Source organism: Glandiceps talaboti, chromosome 21 (genome assembly GCF_964340395.1).
Source record: "Glandiceps talaboti chromosome 21, keGlaTala1.1, whole genome shotgun sequence".
Taxonomy (NCBI): domain Eukaryota; kingdom Metazoa; phylum Hemichordata; class Enteropneusta; family Spengelidae; genus Glandiceps; species Glandiceps talaboti.
In genome coordinates this window covers 408,271-430,700 of record NC_135569.1, presented here as the reverse complement: position 1 = coordinate 430,700, position 22,430 = coordinate 408,271, and positions in this window count along the sequence as shown.

Here is a 22,430-nt window from a genome sequence, read left to right as displayed (position 1 = left end):
TGACCTTTGAACAGCTATACAACTGAGACTTCGAATTAGCACATGCGCATGACGGTGAAGAACCATGTACTTTAAAATGTGTTTAGTGTACTCACCTTAGAAAGTATGGTAATATCTAACACCTCACAATTGCACATCATTGTAGTAATTGATTTCATCATACACTCCAATACAGTGCTGTAGACTTCATCAGACGTCAGTACGCCCTCAGCGTTGAGTACATCCAATGCTGACTTTGCTGTAGTTGCTAGCCACTCACAAACTGATTTCGGTAAATCAATCAAACTTTCTTTGTCGGTGAAGAAATTGAGTATGTATGAATATCCACTTGACTGAATAAATAAATAGAGGCGTGAAATATGAAAGTATTAATATTTTCTTTTGGACTTGGAATGATATTGCTTATCGAATCTGTGGTATTTATTGGTCCATTGTTGGCATTTTAAGCTATTCTTTGCACTCAAACATCACACTAATTTTTCACGTGTTTATCACACAGGAGTAATAATAGGAGTAACATTTGGCAATTTGTACATCGTACATGAAAAAAAGCATTATTAAAAGTACTTTGCCCAAGTATTCACTAAATTTGAATCTTTGTTTCTAAGACTTTTATAACACGTACAATTGCAGGAAGAATAGAGGGGGCACTCAACTCACCCGGATTATCATGTACAATTGCAGGAAGAATAGAGGGGGGGGGGGGGTTTACAATAATTACGGGATATCATAGAGGGCGCTCTACTCACCGCTTCTGCCGCCGCGTCAATCTCATCGTCACCACACACTGCACTAATAGTCTCTGTCGTTAGATCCTTGAATAGACTCATTGGTGTCATTGAAGTTACCTCTAGACGACCAGGCCTACAATAGCAAAAATTTATAACACTTTATTTTATATTTTGACTGTTATTACAGTAGTATTCTAAAAAGTATTAGATGTACATGTTGTCCAACTTGAATCTTTATTCATGATGATGTTCAACTTGAATCGTTATTATTTTATCTTGTTTAAAATTATCTATGACAGGGTTTTTTTCGGTTTTGACATTTATCACTGAACATTAACGGTTAGAATTCAGCAATAACAAAAATCAACATTGAAAATCAATATTTCATTACTTATAAGAAGCTTGAATATGCAAAAGACACCGGGTTTCATAAATGGTGTACACATACTTTTGTTCGATTTCAATATATCAATGTTGTCCTGACTTTGAACTCAACAAACTCAGTTGTTTATGGTTTCTTTATGATACGATGTTATACTGGTACCACAGCAATCTTATCTTCGGCCTAGAAACAAGATAATTGACGTATGACATTTCCATTAAATTATTGATTTATACATTCAACTATGAATATGTCTGTCTGCCCATTTCTGTTTGTTTTCTCTATATCTCTCTGTACAACCCCTATCAATGATTGGTTATCTGAAGCAGTACGTAACTCACCTCAGAAGACTTGTCATTGCTTCGATGAGTGGTGTACAATATTGAATACACTGGTTGCCAGAAAATTCACCAGCAGATGACTTTGTAAGGAAATATCTATTCAGAAAGTATGTGAAAAAGCCATTTCCGAGTTTCTCAACAGAAAGTGATTCCTCACTTGTATTGCACGCCGCAAGAATACATGTTCCCGGGCCTAACCTGTCGGCAAAAATAAGACCTTCGGCAAACTTTCCAGCATAACAACAGTCTAAGATTAATACGAAGTATTTTGCTTTGGTGCCTTGTACGGCTTCGTTAATATCGTCTGTTGTGATGACAGAATCTAAAGTATCATTGTAATCAGCGGGTATCAGAACTGCTTCATCTCCCCAACCTTTCTGACAGTGTCCGGAAAAATGCAACAGAAGGACGCCATCTTGTGGGACATCTTTCGCAGACGATGCTAATGTTGATTTGATGCTGTTACGGGTTGCCGGGTCTCCGTCACTTCTGAACAATGTCACGTGATTCTGGAAGTACACAAAGAAAAGTAACTGCAGCAGGTAATAAAGCTGTACATTTAAATTTTCTACGTTTACAGTCATTATTTTGTCACACATATGTATTACGAAAATGAAACTATAACTTTTCCTCAAACTTATGGTTGATTGCAAATAGGTAGTGAAAGTAAAAAGCGCGGGTTAGTATTATTTTAGTTAAGATCTATTAATACAAAGAAGGATAAATCAAGATTGAGAAGTGAAAAAGGCAAGTACATATTTTAAAATAACAATGCAAGTTGCTCAAGGATGCATGATCGCTGTATCTGGCAAACGAATGGTTGCCAACCTCTTACCAAAGATACAGTCGACGTGGAATCACGTGACCCCGTCAGTAATAAATCAAATATGTCATTGCACCAGTCAAGCTCGCAAGGTTGACTACCAACAGTTAAGTCATTAATTTCTCATTCGAAAATTGTTCTTTGTAGTAATTTCCTCACGCCAATTCCCGACATAAAATTTAGTCTACCGTACACATAATATTCAGAAATCAACGTCATGATGAGGATGAGTTCTATTTACATACCATTGGGAAACCAAGGTACCCAGTCAATGTGTCATATAAAAGAGAGGCATCATTGTCAGCAGCCACGCCCAGACTGCTTGATTGACAGTGGATTTGCTTTCCAATACCTTGCAAGACATAATCATAAATCATAAATCGTAATTTACCTTTTATTGAGTTCTATTTCATTCAGAATAAATGTAGCAAGAAATGGCAATCTTGCCATTTAAAGTGTAGAATGATTGTTACAATACATCAAACAGAGAGTGAACAGTAATTTTCAACGTGTTGTAGAACCGTGATAAATCACATAGCTTCCAAAACCCAGGAGTGCATAAATTGTAATCTTATAACAAGATGAACGTATTTGAAATAATATAATTATGAATTTTAACAGTATCTAAGTAAGCTTGTCCCACAATGCATCATTCCCAATATTGACAATGACAATGAACATACCAGCACACACAGCATAGCTGTTTTTAGTATTGAACTTGAGAGTTTCTTCAGGTGTTGAATAGATTTTGACCCAATCATTCTCCGCTAGCTGCTCCACCGTGACGTTCGACTTAGCATCAACTTCATCTTTAATCTGACTGGACACACCGCCCATATTTACTTTAAATTACCTAGTAAGAGAGTACAAAACCTAATACTAGACACAAGTATTGTAGTTGTTGAATATAAATAACCAGAACCAGAACACTATTTGTGGGCATTGGAACTAAATTTGTTGGTGCTGGAAGTCTCTGGTTATCACACTATTAAATTGACATAAATACTCTTACAGAAACCTATGACATCAGCACACAGGAGGACAGAACACACATACATACATACATACATACATACATACATACATACATACATACATACATACATACATACATACATACATACATACATACATACACACACAGCATGATATTTAGGTTTGTAATAAAATCTAGATGAAGAACTTTTTTATTTCAATTCAATGCAGCTTGCATACTGAGGTGTTCTGTGGTCATGTGTCAAAGAAATAAAGGAGTAAATATATAACAAGGGGACAATTTTTCCGGCAACTGCAGTCAATTTGTATCGTCCATCACTCACATAATCATGTTCTGACTATAACAATTTACATATCAATTAGGCAATGGCTGTGCAATGAACATTGAGCTGAAAAAACCACAATGAGCCGAATAGTGCAGAGTGTGGTTGCTAGCATTCTTTAGCAGTGAAATGTTTATCAAAAGAGCTGCCAGGTCAGGAAACTTTGACGAACTAATCAACAGTTATAAATCAAGTATAAATAGAATGATAACCGTTCAACCTCTTGATCTTCGGAGACTAGAGCAAAAAAGCATTAGTCTACATCAAGGCTCTACAAACTCGCCATATCGATCACCCAGTTCTGTTTGATTGATTGATATGTTTGTTTTTCAACATATTTCATAATGACCAATTGTAAACATAGTTGATGTTAAATTATACCTCTATTGATTGATATGAATACACAATTACCCGGAACAAACAAAACTAAAAAACGACAATAAATGAAAAGAAATTGTGGAATATAAAGAAATAGAGCCGTATTCACCACATCAGCTTTTAAACATATTGTTGATCGTTGTAAAGCATGTATAATGATACATTTAATTTGATCCCACTGTTGGATAAAACAAGGGAGGATTCAAACACACAAAACTGTTTGTGTTCACAGTTAAATAAAATGTAACATTTCATGTGGTTGTGCGTTATCAGAGCCTTATTTTGTTTATGTACTTCTTAACAGAAAAGTTGTGTAAGATGTAAAAAAAAAAACCATTGTGCCGCTTATTTGAAACTCTATAATCTCTCTGGTTTGAATTTTGGTTGTATATTTATTGTTTTAAGTGATGACATTGAACGATATAACCAACAAATGAAAAACAACCGTTGGTTTTATTTATTCTTCTCAATTGAAAAATACAAGAACCGGATCATCATTCTTTCATCTACTCTTGATATATGTCAGATGTTCATGATATTTGCATTATTGCTAGCAACATCCATGGACCAACGTGTTATAACATGTTTTATAGGTCTCCGTGTAAAAATTTATAACATGGTCCATACCTACGTGTACCACAACTATCATTGTACCAAATATAGTTTATAGTTCCTGTCACAGTAACTTGTGGACTGAGTCATGGTAATTTTATTGCCCCGTCTGTAAGCCAACTAACGTTTTATGTTTCACTGTTTCATAGGCCTCCATGTAAAATTGTAGTGTAAAGTTTACAAGTTGATACCTACAACAAGTCAGAGAGTTTATGGTCATCGCCACACAGTATTCTTTCCACAGTGAAAGAAATTCACCTGTAGGGCTAGTATCCTGTTACTGTAATAGTGCCCCAAATACTGCCTTGCGTATGCAAATTGGTCACTATGGATCAGTAGTTCATATCACGTGACATGATCTAAGCCAATCACTGAAGACTCACAACAACACAGGCTCACAACTTATCCGTAGCGCTTTAATACCCGCTGTAAACGATATGGCCATTCCTTTGTCGTTTTGTTTGGATAATATAAGTACAAATATGACGAACGATCTCGTGCTACGGTGACCGGTGACCTCAAACGTGATTTATTGATGACAAATTGTAGCCAATCGATATAAAATAAGTGACTCTGAGTATATTTGTGTTACCGCCCATTGCCATTATACTTGAAGCACTTTACAAAGATGACTCTGGATATTGCCGATGTCATATCTATACATAGGCCAACATGGTATTTCTCCTTCGCTCAAGTTATAGATTTCACACTTTTGGTGCAATTCAGAACATTCGAATATGATGTAAGCAGAGTAACACGCGAAAGGCCACATATAGCATCTTGTTATATAGAATGCTTAAAAAAATTATGATGCGCGCTCCCCAAAGCCTCTATCCGTCACAAATCTATGTTACACCCAGTTATGTCTATTAAATTTGTCTTCCCCTTTGTTCAATATGCATAACGTAAAAGCCGAATATAAATTGTCACCTTTCACCTTTACGTACAGCATACCTTACGTTGTGACCTTGGCGACACGACTACTATAGTCTACTGACAACATTTCACTCACCTGTTTACACGACTTTCAGGGTACAGGTATTCTTGACGTGAACGCCCAGCTGGCTAGTTTACTGAATGAGTAATAATGCCTTTGTGACGACTCTGAACTTCAGAACATCAAATTTAGTCACATTGACGTTCGTTTAAAAATAAAAATAACGAGTTCATAATGACAAGTAGAAAGGAATGTATGTAAATTAGGATCTCATGTCAGGAAATACGATGTAGGTCATGACATACGATTGTTTGTCAATAGAGGTCGCAATCACTTGATGTTCCTAGGCTATGGAAGTAGGAAAGTACCAGTCTTGCATTAGCGAGAAATGCAGCATCGAATTGCTTTCAAACATTTAACCCCCACCCACCCACCCACCCACCCAATGAACTCAAGAATTTCCACAACCCCCACGCAAAACACAAATTTTAGATGTGCTATTTTAGGGTACCCCGCCCCTCCAACACGCTGGAGATGTACAATTATGCCGTATGCAGTACACAACTTACGGGACGCAATACTGCCTAAAGCGAGTGACAGATGTCAGAATCGAGTCCCGAATTTTTTACAGACTATACACAATTAAATACCTCATTAAAGTAAGTGTAACGATGAACTTCAGAATCCAGAAGAGATTTCTTTACAAATAGATATAGGCTTCACAGGGAGAGATCTCATATTGAGCTCTAATCTATACTTGGGGGTATTTAGCCAATGGGGCCTTTCCCTTCAATCTTGACTTACGGACAGAGGTATCATATTGAGCTCTAATCTATAATTGGAGGTATTTAGCCAGTACGGCAGTAGGGCCTTTTCCCCGTCAGTCAATCTTGATTAGGGACTGGGATATCATCAAGATGATGTTCCCCTCTTGTGGTGCAAAAGTTTCATGTAGGAGGACATTTAGAGGCATACAAATACTTTAAAGACATAGAATATTTGAATATGGTCTTCAGTGGCCCAAATGAATCACTTTTACTGTCAGTACATATTATCTGGGCTTGTCCTGATTTTACAAAAATACTACATGAATACTTTTATTAAAACACACAAAATATGTAATTTCTACCATTCCTATATCCTAACCCAGTTCAGTAAAAAATAGAGTAAGAAAAATGGGCAGCTGTAAATCATAAGTTGCCAACTGTAGACTGGGGTGAGGCATCATGGGTAGTAAACAAACAGGTCTACGTCTACAGCTTCAGACTTCTTGAACTCTTGTCCCAGCATACATACGTGCAGTTCAGTTGTAACACAGCCGTCCTGTAACATACATCTTCTATGCTCCTGTGTGGTTGGTATATTTAGAAAAAATGGCAGCAGGTAAAAATTTAGAGCATTTTGAAAATTCATTATTTCGTATGAAACTTGCAAAACTACTGTTACAGTATCTCGCGGAATCTAATCTAAGGAACGAAATGTTCCCGTTTTATAACGTGATGAGACAACTTTATTTCAATTTTTATTATTATTAAGTTTTAACAGTATACGCTATATGTTTTACTTCCTGGTATAACTGGGAAGTAACTTGGGGGTACAACATATTTTCATTTTAAACATTTATCAGTCTTAAACGTTACAAAATGTAGGCATATATTGTCAAATTATTATCTGAGAACTGAATTAATTTACAAATGTTACCATTTTTTGGGACGGAGACTTTAAATTCATATGAATGTACACTGACAATTAAAAATGAACCTTATCATTTAGGAAAGTGTAGGCATCGGTAACCAGAATAACATATATACAGTCTATTTCAATTTACCGTTCAGCAGAAATCAATTAAAAAAGTACATGTTCCACACTGCGATAGCATTTCTTGCTACATTTTGTTTAAAATGAAATAAGCCATTTAATTAAACGTACTGCAGATTGACAAAGACATACGGTCACCAATGTTTTGACCTCTGTATTTGTTGTCTGCATGGTGGCACGTTCGTTCATTTCATTTTGACAAAATGTTGCAAGATAATGTATTCATTCAATCTTACTATGCGCAAGTGTAATATGTACATTTTCTTATTAATTTATGCGTGGTTGTATCCGGAGAACCGGTGAAAGGTAACTAGAAACGGGTTGATGATGACTGATTAAACGGACATACGATTCAGCACGCTATTTCGTGGATCTAAAATTCGACTTTTGTCAAATTCTAAAATCTGATTTTTGACTATTTCCTGCAATAGATGGGCATTTTCAAATTCCTTCATCCACCATTCCTTGTACGATAAAGTTTAATCAGTGAATTTATTCTTCCAATAATTTATACCATACAGCACTGTCAAATTATATATTAAAAAATCCGTATTCAATCATATTTAGAAATTACATTAGTTACCAAAGACGGTTCAACATCCGTGTAAAGACAATCATAATTGATTTGAAATATTGAATTATTGTATGTCTGAGATAAAAGACTCGAATATAATAAGCCTTATCTTGAGTAAACAAACTTCGACTGCATAAACATTCCTAATACAAAAACAGAACTATATTTCAAATGTATTATGAAATATATACGCATTATTAACGTCACGTGATACGTTTGACAAACTCAATGCAAAGTCAAATCGAACAATTGTTTGTTGCTGTTTTTGGTTTCTCCGTTGTCAAAAGCTTTGCTGTTTTTGGTTTCTCCGTTGTCAATAGTTTTGTATTCACTACCCCTGAACTCGAGATACGTTCAATTTGGTTCAAACTGTCAATTCAGTACAACCAACTCGTCCCATGTATACTGGTGATTGAAGGAGAACATATATACTGGTACACATTGGGAATCATGCGAGTATTGTATTAAACTGACTGAGATATCCTGTACTTGACTGCTGGCAGTGAGCACTGGTAAAGTGTTGGGTTGTGCTCTGGCACTTCATTAGACAACTGACTCTGCTTACCTACCACAAAAAAACAACAACCAAATAAAAAACTATCATTGTCTTCGACAACAAGAGAGTGTTTGGACAGTACAAAAATTGTGTTTGTGTGCATAAAGGACACTTTGGGGCAATTCCTGAAAAAGATTATCTCTTACAAAATTCTGCTCTGCTCAATCACAAGACCTTGGACCCCCTCATTTATGATGAGGTCGTCCATGGGTCATGTGTCGTAGAAACCGTTGTCATAGGAACAGATGCATACCAGGAGAGAGATAAGATACTAGTATCACTTCAAGAAGTTGATGCAATCGACACGAACAATGATGAAGATTGGTAATGATCACAATGAACAACACTGAATTTCAAATGCGAAAAATGACGACTTGACTCTTAGTGTTTAACCTTACATGATGAATTGTAGCAAAGACATGAAAAATACCTACAATGAACAGACAGCTAGCTCAGATTTACCTATTGTCATGGATATGGAGTCATGGATCTGTATTACTGTTCAGTTGATACATTCATGGTCGAATGTATCAAATTTATGAACTTATAACAAAACACGTTTTAAAAACATTTCTGTTGAATACAAACCATCATCCAATAATTTGAGAACTTCAGACTAGATTTCGCCCACCTGATTTCATTTTCGAAATACAGGTTCATGGCAACTTTGCATATATTTGTATATGTACATTCGTATATTAAAACTGATGAGAAATGGAACTGGTGAGAAGTGGCACGGATTACCACTTGTGGGTGTCACAGAGAATCTTGAAACCTAATGAGAAATGGAACTGGTGAGGAGTGGCACGGATTGCCTCTTGTGGGTGTCACAGTGAATTTTGACAACTGTCACATACGTATTGCACAATTACTTCAAACTGTCAACTACACCCAGCAAAAAACAAACATTCCGTTAGACCAGTCGATTTCTTCATAAATATTCAGATTGGCTTGATTTATGTCATGCATTAATTCTCATGTAAAGAATAACAGGCAAACGACACCATGTTAAATAGAGTGTGCAAAACTAAACATGACTACTTGTAAAGAAACACACTGTAATGGCCTGTGATCATCAGATAGTTATTAAATACAATAACTATTATTAAGATGACACGCCACTAGTACTCAGGGAATTCCATCTTCATGATGGGAACTGAATATACTATAGTACTTATTGTAGCCCCTTATTCAGGCTATACTGTGATGGTTGATGTTGTAGCCCCTTAGTCAGTCAGTACTGTGATGGTTGAATGTGAAAGACACCATTAATGCTGACTTGCCATCCATATTGATGAACTGCACCAACTCAGTGAATGGTAAACATGGAGTCGTCTGAAATATCCTAATAACCCTCATATTGCTAGGCATAATACATATTCTTAAATCCCTGTCTGGACATTTTTCTACATCCCTGACACACTGCAGCAAAATTGTTGGGTGTGCCACACTCACTTCAGTTTCCTATAAACTGAATACTTGATTTGATTTCATCTCTGGCACGATTTAAACCACAATCATTGTGTTATGTTTCTAGTGGTTCCCTAATCTATCCCTTGATTGCTTCCTTTTGTTTCTTACACGATGATTCTGCTCTTCCAAACAATTTACTGTGTTTCTGCACAGACAAGGAAAAGACTGCCCGTGATTTCTGCATTATTTCCTATCTGCTCCTTGTGTACCTCTGTTGGTTTGCCCTCACTGTATCAATTGTACATATATCAAAATTAGGCAATGGACGTATGTTGCCCCGCAGCCTTCTCTGTTGACGAAATCTCCAATACCAATAACCTATTGTCTTGTTAAACCGAGTCATGTCATCTTCTGACAAAATGGTTAGGGCTTTTCCCATAACACTGTATAGTGTACCTGTTTGGGTTGTCGGTGGCCACGAGTACTTAAACCGCTTGCATCTTACCACTACGGTTGGGGATTGAACCCTTGTCTAGGTTTGATTAATTTTCCCAAGTTGTAAGTTGCAAGAGTGTGGTGTAGTTTGGCAAACCGAACAACTCTGTTTTTCCCTGGGTACTCGGTTTTCTCTGAGCCCATGAGCCTCCCACTCCCACTGGTCTTGAGACAAGTCTGTAAATTTAACTTAATGATCTATCCAGTATGAATAAAGATTCGTTTTGATTTTCTTGGGTTTATCTTTCAAGTCAGGTCTCAAGCTACTTTAAATTCACCCTTAGCATTTATTGGTTATTGTGCTGATATCTGAATATTTCCAATCAAAACTTGAATGTACCTACTGCTCAGACCACTAAGTGGTCTGAGGTTGTACAGACTTTGGAAGTTATGAACGTTCAACATGAAGGAACAATCATATTTACTCTCACATTCAGACGTGTACAAATGGATCAGCAAGTTTACTTTCTTCAATAAGAAAGGGTGGATTCAAGATACTATCAGTCATAGAAGAAATCAAACACTGCGACTAGTGGACAAGACATATTGGTGACTGGAACTTCAAGTGATGATGACCATGACCAAGAAAAAGCCATGCATTTAAATGATGCAGATATACAAATGTGTATGGATCAAGAATTGATATCATCTGGAATTGAATATAGTACACATTGGAGGAAATTCAAACTTGGTTCACCAACCCAGCTGAAGGATTACATTATCTCTCTATCTTAGCTCTGCTTACCCATTCCTCTTTTATCTTAATTCCTAGTTTCCAACAGTCATGTCTCCTTCTTTATTATCCTCCATATGCATATCAGGTCTTGATTTTGTCATTTTCCCTCTCTTCTCGCCCCATCCATATCCTTCCATGAGAATAGGGATATGTACAATTCTAAAATTTTGATATTTTTTCTTTAAATTGGAGAAGACCAGACAACGGCACAAGTTTGATTCTGAAAGGTTTCTGTCTTAATATAAGCATTATACCTATATAATTAGGATATTTTACTATTTTCATTTTATGACAAGAGGGCATAGGAGGTGATATTCTTGATGGGTTCGTGCTCAACTCTAAAGTCATCAATCTTAAAGATCGGCACATGGAAACCATACCAAGGGATATATGTAGATTCAGAAAACTAAAGAAGTTATATCTTCGAAACAACAACTTATCAAGTCTACCAGTGGAAATATCTCAACTTAAAAAGTTGGAAGAAATTGATTTATCAAACAACAAATTCAGTGAAATTCCGACGATTCTATATAAGCTGAAGCATTTGAAGAAAGTAAAGATCACCCACAACAATATCACAGATATTTCGCCAGAGATACACAACTTGGAGGAGCTGACACACCTTGATTTGGCTCACAACAACATTGAAGACATAGAAAAGTCAAAGATACATCATTGCAGAAATCTTATTCTAATCTCCTTCGCTGGGAATAGAATTCGATCTATTCCAGCCAAGTTTAGTAAGTTGGAAAATCTGCGTTTCCTGAACTTTTCTGACAATGAAGTAGATGAATTTCCTACATCCTTGCCACACCGCAAAAGGCCAATGAGGTTACTACTTGGAGGAAATAAAATAAAAAGTATCCCAAGAGAAGTAAGTCGACATAGAGGACTGAGTTATCTTGATTTGTCGAATAATGCAATCCGGAATTTTCCCAGTACCTTCCCTGGGCTTCAGGCATTAAAGTTAAATGGTAACAAATTGGTTGAAATTCCTGCAATTTGTGAGATGAATGAATTGAGGATCCTCAATCTTTCTCAAAATGAAATAATGAGCATTCCTGAGGGATTACCAAGCCAAACTCCGTCTATTGAAGAACTCTATCTTGCTGGGAACAAGATAATGCAAATTCCGACAACAGTTAGGCACTTTCATCATCTACGCAAACTAGATCTGGCAGATAACCGTATCCAAATAGTACCTCCACAGTTATTCGAATGTAATCGACTATCTGTCCTCAAAATCAGCAGAAATAGATTAAGCGAATTCCCATCTGAGATACAAAGATGTTCATTGATTAAAGTCATAGATCTTTCAGGCAATGAACTGACAGATGTACCACAGGCCATTGCTAATAGTGGACAGCTAACTGAACTAATTCTCCACGGAAACAACTTAACCAGCATCCCCATTGGCATCATGAACCTGAAAAGATTGGAAGTTCTTGATCTCTCAAACAACAACATACAAGAGTTGACACCAATGCTGTCTGGATGCCAAAGACTGAAAGTCCTCAACTTGAAGCAAAACAAACTTAGTGTACTTCCAGAGTACATCTGCACTTTCGAGGAGTTGCAAGTACTTGATTTGTCATACAACCGAATTGATACATTGCAGGAACAGTATTCACAATGTGAGAGTATATCAGCGCTCTATCTGACTGGAAACAGGCTAAGTGATGTAAATGGTGATTTACCAAAGCTCTTGCAAACAATGAAAGCTCTGCAGTTCCTATACATGGGTGAAAATAATCTTCACAGTTTACCATCAACATTACAGGAATGTCAAGGGCTGGTCGAACTTCATGCAAGTGGCAATACGCTTACAGAAGTAGCAGACCACTTGAACAAACTAACAAATTTAGAAACCTTGGATCTGTCCAAAAATCGGTTAAAAAGTGTAAATGCTACCTTCGAAGACAACAAGAAGTTAAAAAGCATAGATCTTCATGCCAATGTGTTGACCCAAATACCACAAAATATTGGAAACTGTAAGGGTTTGGTCAATCTTGATGTTTCCAATAATAACATCAGTACTATTCCTGCGACCTTGGACCAGTGTGCTAGATTGAGTAAACTCGCCATGAATAGGAATAAAGTGAACCATATTCCAGACTACGTCAGAAACTTCGAGAATTTGCAGACCTTAGATTTGTCCAACAACGAGATAGATAAAATACCTTGTCTACTGATGGCATGTCCCAGTTTGACTACTATCAACTTGAAAGGTAATCAGATCATTGAAATTCCAGAAGATATCACTGCATCTGATGAACTACTGAACCTAGACTTGTCAAACAATGAGATTGAAGAAATACCACAAGCTCTGTGCAGGTCAAAGAACATAAATTCCCTAAGTTTAAAAGGCAACAAGATTCGCGACATTCCAGATTACATCCGCAATTTAAGAAAATTGCATCTTCTTAATCTATCCGAGAACAGACTTTCGACTATCCCAAAAGTGTTAACTGTGTGCTATAGTATAAGAGAGCTTCACTTGAGCGGAAATCGAATAAGTGATATTCCGGATTATATTGGTCAATTTAGGAAGATACAAGGTCTTGATCTGTCTCGCAATGGTATTGAAAGGATACCACAGGCAATGTCTAGATGCGAAGGATTGACAGGTCTGTACTTGAATGGCAATAAACTGCGTAGTGTACCTGACTATGTAAGAGAATTCAAACAACTCCTTGTGATTGATTTATCTGACAACGAAATCTCTGAGATCCCAAGCACATTATCTTTTTGCCCAAACCTCAGAAATCTCCTGCTGAAGGGGAACAAACTCAGACAGATTTCTGAACACATTGGGAAATCTGACATGTTGCAGCAACTAGACCTCTCATTCAATGAGATAGAAGAGCTGCCATCAGAACTTTTTACTCTGAAGTACTTGAGAGAACTAAACTTGGAGGAAAACAAGTTGACGTCAATACCCTCTGACATTATACATCTAGAGAACCTGCAGAAGTTGAACTTGGCTAATAACATGATTTCAAACATGGCACCAGAAGTATACATCCTTAGGAACCTGACCTCTCTAGACATCAAAGGCAATATGCTTACATCAGTGTCTGACGAAATTGGCCACCTCAGGAAACTGGAACACCTTGATATCTCAGAGAATTACATTCGAGTTATGCCTACCACGCTGGCAAACTTGAAAGAGTTATTGTCACTGTCGATGAATGGCTGTGGTTTGAGAGAGATCCTCCCAAAAATCAGCTGCCTAGTCAGACTCCGTGCTTTGAAACTGACAGACAACGACATCACTACGATACCTAACAGTTTGTACACGCTTGATAGGCTCACTCAACTCGACATGTCTTTCAATCAAATTGATCATATTAAAGGCATTGGAACGCTATTCAGGCTTCAAGTTCTGAACATTTCTAGCAATGATATGATGCAAGTACCAATTGAATTGTTTGGACTACATCGACTGCGTGAACTCATTCTGAAGGGCAACTGCTTTGATACATTATCAGATGATATTGGTAACCTACAGGACCTAGTTTCCCTCGATATTTCTGACAACCAGGTGCGGAAACTTCCAAGTGGAATCGGTAAGTGAACATTACCTTACATTTATCAAGATTATGTCAGTCACTCCCATGTTCAAGCATTTCATTCTAAGTTGTTAACGACTCTGTGTTACTTTACTTACTGTCATAATATATTTACTTCATGGAATAGAAAGAACAATGGCGATATGAAAATTTGGAAATTCGTGTCATTGAAATTGATAAGCCATTTTGTTTCATATCTTTGAAATACTTACTTGGCTAATCGATTTACACTAAAGGGTTTAATGGCCAATTGTTTGTCTTTGAATTTTGAATGTGGTCTCTTGCATTTTCCTCGAAAATTATGAAAATTATTTATTTACAGATGTATTTTCTTTCTTGGAAAATATTAGGTGATCTCACAATGATGAAACAGCTGAATATTGACAGGAATGTCATTCAATCATTACCAGACGAGATGAAGAAGCTGTGCTCGCTAAGTATCATGGGGTATAGCAAAAATGGGTTACAATCAATACCCCCAGTAGTAATGGAATTGCCCAAGGTGGAAAAGCTAGACTTAAGTGACAATGACTTGAACGAAATCCCAAAGAATGTGTACGAGCTACGCAGTGTAACAGACCTGGACCTTAGCCAGAACTATCTTGATGGAGAGTCCCTCCACGATGTAGAGCAAATGACAAATTTAGAGGTTTTGGATTTGTCAGATAACAAAATCAGAAGTTTACCCCCAATGTTTTCAATCAACTTGAAGAACCTGACAGAACTCAAACTCTTTGGTAATCCATTGATTAAACCAGGCCTAAAGATATGTTTGGAAGGCATCGAAGCCATCAGGTTATACCAACAGGATCAGCTCATCGTCAAGACCAGTATCAATATCAAAGGTATACAAATAATTCATTTTTTTATTTTCACACAAACATTAATCATATTACTTTCGCATCAGATAACTCAGACTATATTTTTTGGATGTCATAACATACATAATTACAGCCCCTTTAAAGTTACCATTTACCGATTGTAATTAATAAGAAGCTGTACATTTTCTACACTAAAGTAGCAAGATAGCAATTCTTACTACATATTGTCTATTATGAACTAAACAATTGTTAAATGTTTTGCAACTAGACGCAGACACGAGAGCCCCAATGTCTCGATGTCTGTATTTGACGTGCATGATAGCATATTAGTTTATTTCACTTACACAAAATGTTTCAAGAAACTGTATCAAGTCTATCTTGCTATTTTGAACTGTAGTTTATGTAGTTTCTTATTAGTTGCTGCGTGGTTTTATCAAAATAGAGCTGGTGAACGGTGACTTGAAATGGGCTGTATAAACTATTTCCATAGGTAAAACAATTGAAATACGGTTGCAAAATTTCTCTATTATCTTGGTGTTTTTTTAAAAATGAATGTCGTAGTCAGGACTGTTTGATAATGGGATCACATGATAAAATAAAATTTAAAAAATTCTTTAGCATTCAGGATGTGTCACTATAAAACTCATGTATATTGTGCACATGAAAATGACAAATTGTTAATTCTAACCCCAACACAATACAAGATGGTTGTGAAGGTGTTGATTTGTCAAATGACGGATGTACTGTGGTAATAACATAACTAACATACTCTGTTTCGTTCTACGTACAATTTCAGACTTTGATGTGAACGATGTTGACCTAGCCATTGTACCTGGAAGACAAGTAAGCAATTTCCATTTTATATATATATATATATATATATATATATATATATATATATATATATATATATATATATATATATATATATATATATATATATATATATATATATATATATATATATATATATATATATATATATATATATAATTATATAACTTTCGTCTCATAACAAAATAATATGTTGGTTGTTGTAATCCCTAGATTATTGCATGACGGGATAAGTAACCTTATTATTCAATATACCACCTTTGAACCGAATGACTTGTGTAAGTTTACCATTTTTAAACAGTGCCATCAACGGCGAGAGTGTGGCAATATAGACTGATCTGCCACTTGATCAACTTAGACGATAATGGCATAGAAAGCACATTACGTACAGACAGACAGACAGACAGACAGACAGACAGACAGACAGACAGACAGATAATAGATATATGAATAGACAGACGCATAAAGGTAAAAATGAAAATCTTTCTTTCCAGAAGTACATCCTGCCAGCAGACTTCTCTCTAGATACCAGCAACCTGAAGATCACCAAACAGATTCCATTGAAGGTGACCTGCGTCAAGGACAAAGATTTGCGCCCAATACTGTCAGATTTCCATTACTTAGAATCTGACGTCATCGATATGGTACCTCGAGATTTCACGTTTGACTGTCCTATCAGTCTAGAGTTAAAGTTCAAGAATAAAGATCCTGGAAGGAAACCTGTCTTCATGAGAAGTGAGGACGGTAAAAAATGGGAAGAGTTGGAAACAAACGTGGTTAGTATATTGTATTTAAGTATTCAACTGAAGCATTTGCCTGCGTGACTTAACTAAGTGTTTATATTGCTGACCGAATGACTGATAATGGTTTCGTAACACGACGAACTGAGATATTAAATCATCCATTTGTTGAATCTTGAGTGTTGAAGAGACAATCTATTTACTAATATATAACATTTCTATTTATGTTGTGTTTGTCCCTTTATGTACCTGACATATAGGCCTATCACACGTGTTCGCCAACATAGTAAGCGTGGAAAAATGCTTCTGCGTGTCTGTAAGGCTCTGTCTAGTTTATGCGTAACAGTGAAGTGAACTTGTCAATGAGGAATATTTTTTAGTTTGAAATTTTAAAAAGAATCCTCTTTTGGGATATTGTATGAATCTTCCTGTGTTCCTTTGGCTCGCATTGCTAGTATAACTAGGGTAAACAGGTCACGATACCAACAGCTGTCAAACAAAGACTCGTGTGGTGATCTTCCTCAGTCAAGACAAATACCCGGATTGTACAATTTTGCCTGTATGCCAAGATGATATACGGTAATTATGTGTGGCATGTAGGCTAATTTCAACTTCTTCTCAAGCTAATTACTTTGATCTCATCTTTCGTATTCACAGATCTCTGACACTGTGGCTGCTAATATCAACCAAACTGGTATGTATGTAGTTATTACAAAACCTGGCTCAAACATGATTAAAATTGATGAAACCGGAGGAAATTACACCTTTAAAGGACACTCTGTTGAACTGGCTATTCCTCCCACTGCAGTGATGAAAGAGGAAGAAGTAGTGATTGAGGTAATTACATTCTAAGTGACACTGTGCAGAATTATATGTAAAATCTGAATGAACAAGTGAGAGGTAAAGCTGAAATAAATAAATGAACGATTCCGTGAGATTTGAATGCATTCAGAAGTTGTCATTCGTACAGTCTCGTAGAGAGTGCAATTTATATCATTTATATTGGGGGGTAATGGTATATTTCATTTCATGGTATAAGGTGATATGAATGATATAAGTAAGATTTATCCTGTTGACTAATTAGATTATGTCCTTAATTTTGATCTATACTAATTAGCAGATGACGACTATAAGAATATGAATTATTGGCCAATCGAGTTTGCTTTATCCATTAATTACTGGACATGGCTTTTATCATCCTATGATACCGACCAACATTATAAGTATGGCAGTATGAATTGTACACACTTCAAAGCTGGGTTTATACATATTTTGGGTATTAATCTTTGTTGAGATACCTCTTCTATTTCTATAATAACGAAAACACATTTAACCACCACCACCACTTGCTTTTCTTTCTACATAAGGTGCATGATCCAAGTCAAAATATGACACAAAGACAAGAAGAAACGGTAAACCAGGTAACATATGGACCAATTCTGTACGTACGAGGGGTTTCCGGTGATAATAATGAGCTTACCTTCGATGAACCAATTGTCATAAGAATGGAAGTCCCTCCACCACTGCCCAAGCAGGAAGAGGTGCAGCAAATCCAAGGAGACGGTGAAGAAATCAGAATTCTGACGTCATCTCTTGGAAACAAAGACAACTGGCAGGATGTCACTTCTAAGGTGTCACCTACGATTAAGTTTGAGGGCGCCTTCATGTCATTCGAAACGATGAATCTCTGCAAGTATGTTTGTCTATAAATTCCTAAACAACATAAATACTGTAACACAAGAAAACAGTTACAGAAAGTTTCACTTTGGAATGTGCCATCAATAAATTACTGTCAGATGACATGCTTACAGGGATAGAATAACACAACATTAGAAATCCATGAAAGAGATGTTTTACACTGAAGGGACTAAGCACTTAGAGGTTATGAATATTCATTGTTCAACCATGAATATATTACTTCTGCTGATTATAATGATGCATTGGTCCACAGGAAAGATATCCTATAAAGGCACAATATCAACTTGTTGTTTCTCTGAAATCGCAAGTAATATTGTAGGTGATGTAAAATCATGAAATTACTCCAGAACCCATAGTTTATGGAATTGTCTCTATTTCCTGGAGTGGTGTTCCTCTTTAAAACAATACTAAAATGAACACTTTACAAGCAGGATTCGTTTATCAAATTTAAGCTACATAATTTGTCTTGTATTCTTATGTAGATGTGGTTCAGTACGGAAACGAAAGTCCCAAAGGATGAGCATGGAACACGTTATGAAGGAGAAAGTGGAATCAATGAAGGTGGGAGTACATTTGGTGAAAACTATCCTCCTGCAACACAAACGAGACCCGTACAGCCTTCTACTTGATATAACTGTAAAGGAAAGCGTTCATCACTTGATCGAGAAGCAAAAAAAGATCGGATACACAACATATTACGATAACGATATTCCGTACAGTAGAGACATCGAAATGGTGAATGGAGAATCTATCTGGACCAAACTCAATGAAGATTCCGATAAAGCATTCTTTTTCACCACCAAAGTAACGCAGGGTACTTTCATTGCAGGCAGGGATAATCATTGGTTGGTTTGCATGGGCGTCAATCCAGTTATTTCCAGATCTGTGTATGAGAGGATAGCGGCTAAAGGAATATTGGAATTTCATCGACAACATGCTAAATCAACTGATGAACCTGCAGATGCCGAGTTATACTTCAGAGTCCCTGAGGTAGGTATACATTAGTTGTATACAAGCAAAATTACATTACATTGTAATATGTAAGTTCTTTTCATGTCCCATAAAGGGGTGCACTTGTGGTCTTTCTGCCTGTCTGTCTGTCTATCTGTCTGTGTATGTCTATGCACTGTCTGTCTATCTGTCTGTCTGTCTGTCTGTCTGTCTGTCTGTCTGTCTGTTTGCATCTGTCTGTCTGCTTGTGTTATGATTTGTACTGAGTTGATTTACCTGATAGATTAATTAGTTCATGCAGATTGATAAGATTAAAAGGTTGATCCAATTGGTTGATATTTAGATTGACTAATTAGTATTTGTATTTGGCAAGCGGGTTCTGTGATGAAATCTTTGAATATTGGCTCTTTATAAATTACAATGGCCTGCTGTCATGTGTGGCGTTTGTCAAATCCTGAGATATAGTTTATTGAGGTATGTATTAGTTAACCCTGGTATGTAAAGTGCTATTATCACCAGAGAACTCAATAAAATGTCACCATCAAAGCAAAAGTCTCCACAGGACATCAAAACATGGCATTATGTCAACACAATATCACAGGGAATTGCAATTAAATTTGGCATCAAAGTACATACCGTAAATTTAGCATGAATGTGTTATGGAGATAACACACCAATGCTTTAACCAGTTGATTCTTGTGCAGCCGATATGATTAACTGTCTTGCTTGAATCTTGACTCTGGCGTAAATGGACACTTTCTAATACATGTTTATTATACCATAGACAGTGGAGGGGAGACTCAACTGTGTATGATTATACCTTGTTACATACTGACTTTAGGTTATCTGATGTGTATTCAAATTGTGTGATTTCTTTATAGGGTTCACTTTTGAATCGTGTTGATTACGAATCTGATACCAAACCCGTATCCCCGTCACCTCCAACACAAAAACCACAACTGTTGCCAGCACCAGCATCGCCACAGGAACAAGAACAGGAACAGAAGCAGCAGCAGCAACAACAACAACATAATCAAGAACAAAAAGAACAACAACAACAACAACAACCACCACAACAACAACAACAACTCCATCAGCAAGATCAACAACAACAACAACAACAACCACCACCATCACCACCACCACCACAACAACATGATCAAGAACAAAAAGAACAACCACAACAACAACAACAACAACAACCACCACCACCACCACAACAACAACATGATCAAGAACAAAAAGAACAACCACAACTACCACTACGTGAGTTTGTGTTTTGATTTTCTTTTAAATACAGTTGGTTTGTCATCACACAGTCTTTCACACAAGTCAATACTTCATTCCAAATTCACGAGTCGTTTACCCGAAGAGATCTAGTTAATTTTTACTCAAAGAGAGCTAGCTAATTTTTTTACTGTAATATTTTCCTTGTAGCTGCAACTACCATTTATGAAAGACTAGCAACAAGAATACCCCCTAGATCATGGAGAAAAGTTGCCAGAGAACTTGGCCTCGATGAGCATGAAATAGATGTCATAATTTATGAGCATCCTCAACACGTCACTGAGCAAATATACCACATGTTAAGAAGATGGAAGATGAAATATGGTGACAAAGCAACCATGAATGTTTTAGTTAACGTGTTGGAGAAAGGTACTGAACTCCAGTTGGTAGCAGAGAGTATCCTTCGACCTCAGTAATCCGTTCTGTTCACATGACATTGCTTGTGACATCATATGGGCAGCGCCATCTTGAATTATCATGACGTTCTCATCTGTAAATTCAACGCAATACCAATATATTCATTCTGTTGTTTTTGTGGACGTGACGTTCCCAAAATTCCTAATCTGTCAGCTCATAAAGTATTATCCAGTAGTACGATTGTTGCATATCAAAGAAATGAAGCAATATTCACTCTAAATGGTTATTAAACAATAGCAAAATGATGTACATATTTAGTACAATTTGATAACATTTATGATAGCATAGGTGAGTATAATGCTTTCAGAGGGACACATCAGATACTGTCCGATGGCTTCATAACCAAAGCTCTTACCTCGACAAAAGTGAAATAGGTTTTAAATAGACTTTCTTATTAGTGAACTGATGACCACTTATAGCCATTTTGGGTAATGCTACATACCTGAGAAACAACGGAGGTAATCAATGTGTTCATATTGTGTTTATGGAATTAAGAGTGAATATATGAATGAACATATACTAGAGACGTCGTCCATCTTGGTTTTAAAGCTAAATACACGACCAACTGCAACATGAAAACAAGTGATTTTGTTGAAAAATTACAGAACATTGTAAAAGCATACCAATTATTTTTTCGAGAACGTCGATTTTTAAGAACTTAAATTGCAACGTGAAATTATGTAATCGCGTTTCAACCGAAAGAGCATCGACTCAAAAGGAATGGTTTTACCTTTGCCAGATTTCTCAATTCTTAGCAGACCTAGAAGAGTCATTTGATCATTGACTTAAAAGGAATGGTTTTACCTTAGTCAGATTTCTCAATTCTTAGCAGACCTAGAAGAGACATTTCATCATTGACTTAAAACGGCTGATTTACCTTAGCCAGATTTCTCAATTCTTAGAAGAGTCATTTAATCATCTTTACATAGCACAATAACTCTATAATAGAGTTGGTAAATCTTACCGTTGTACATTGGGCGAGGCACCATGTGAAA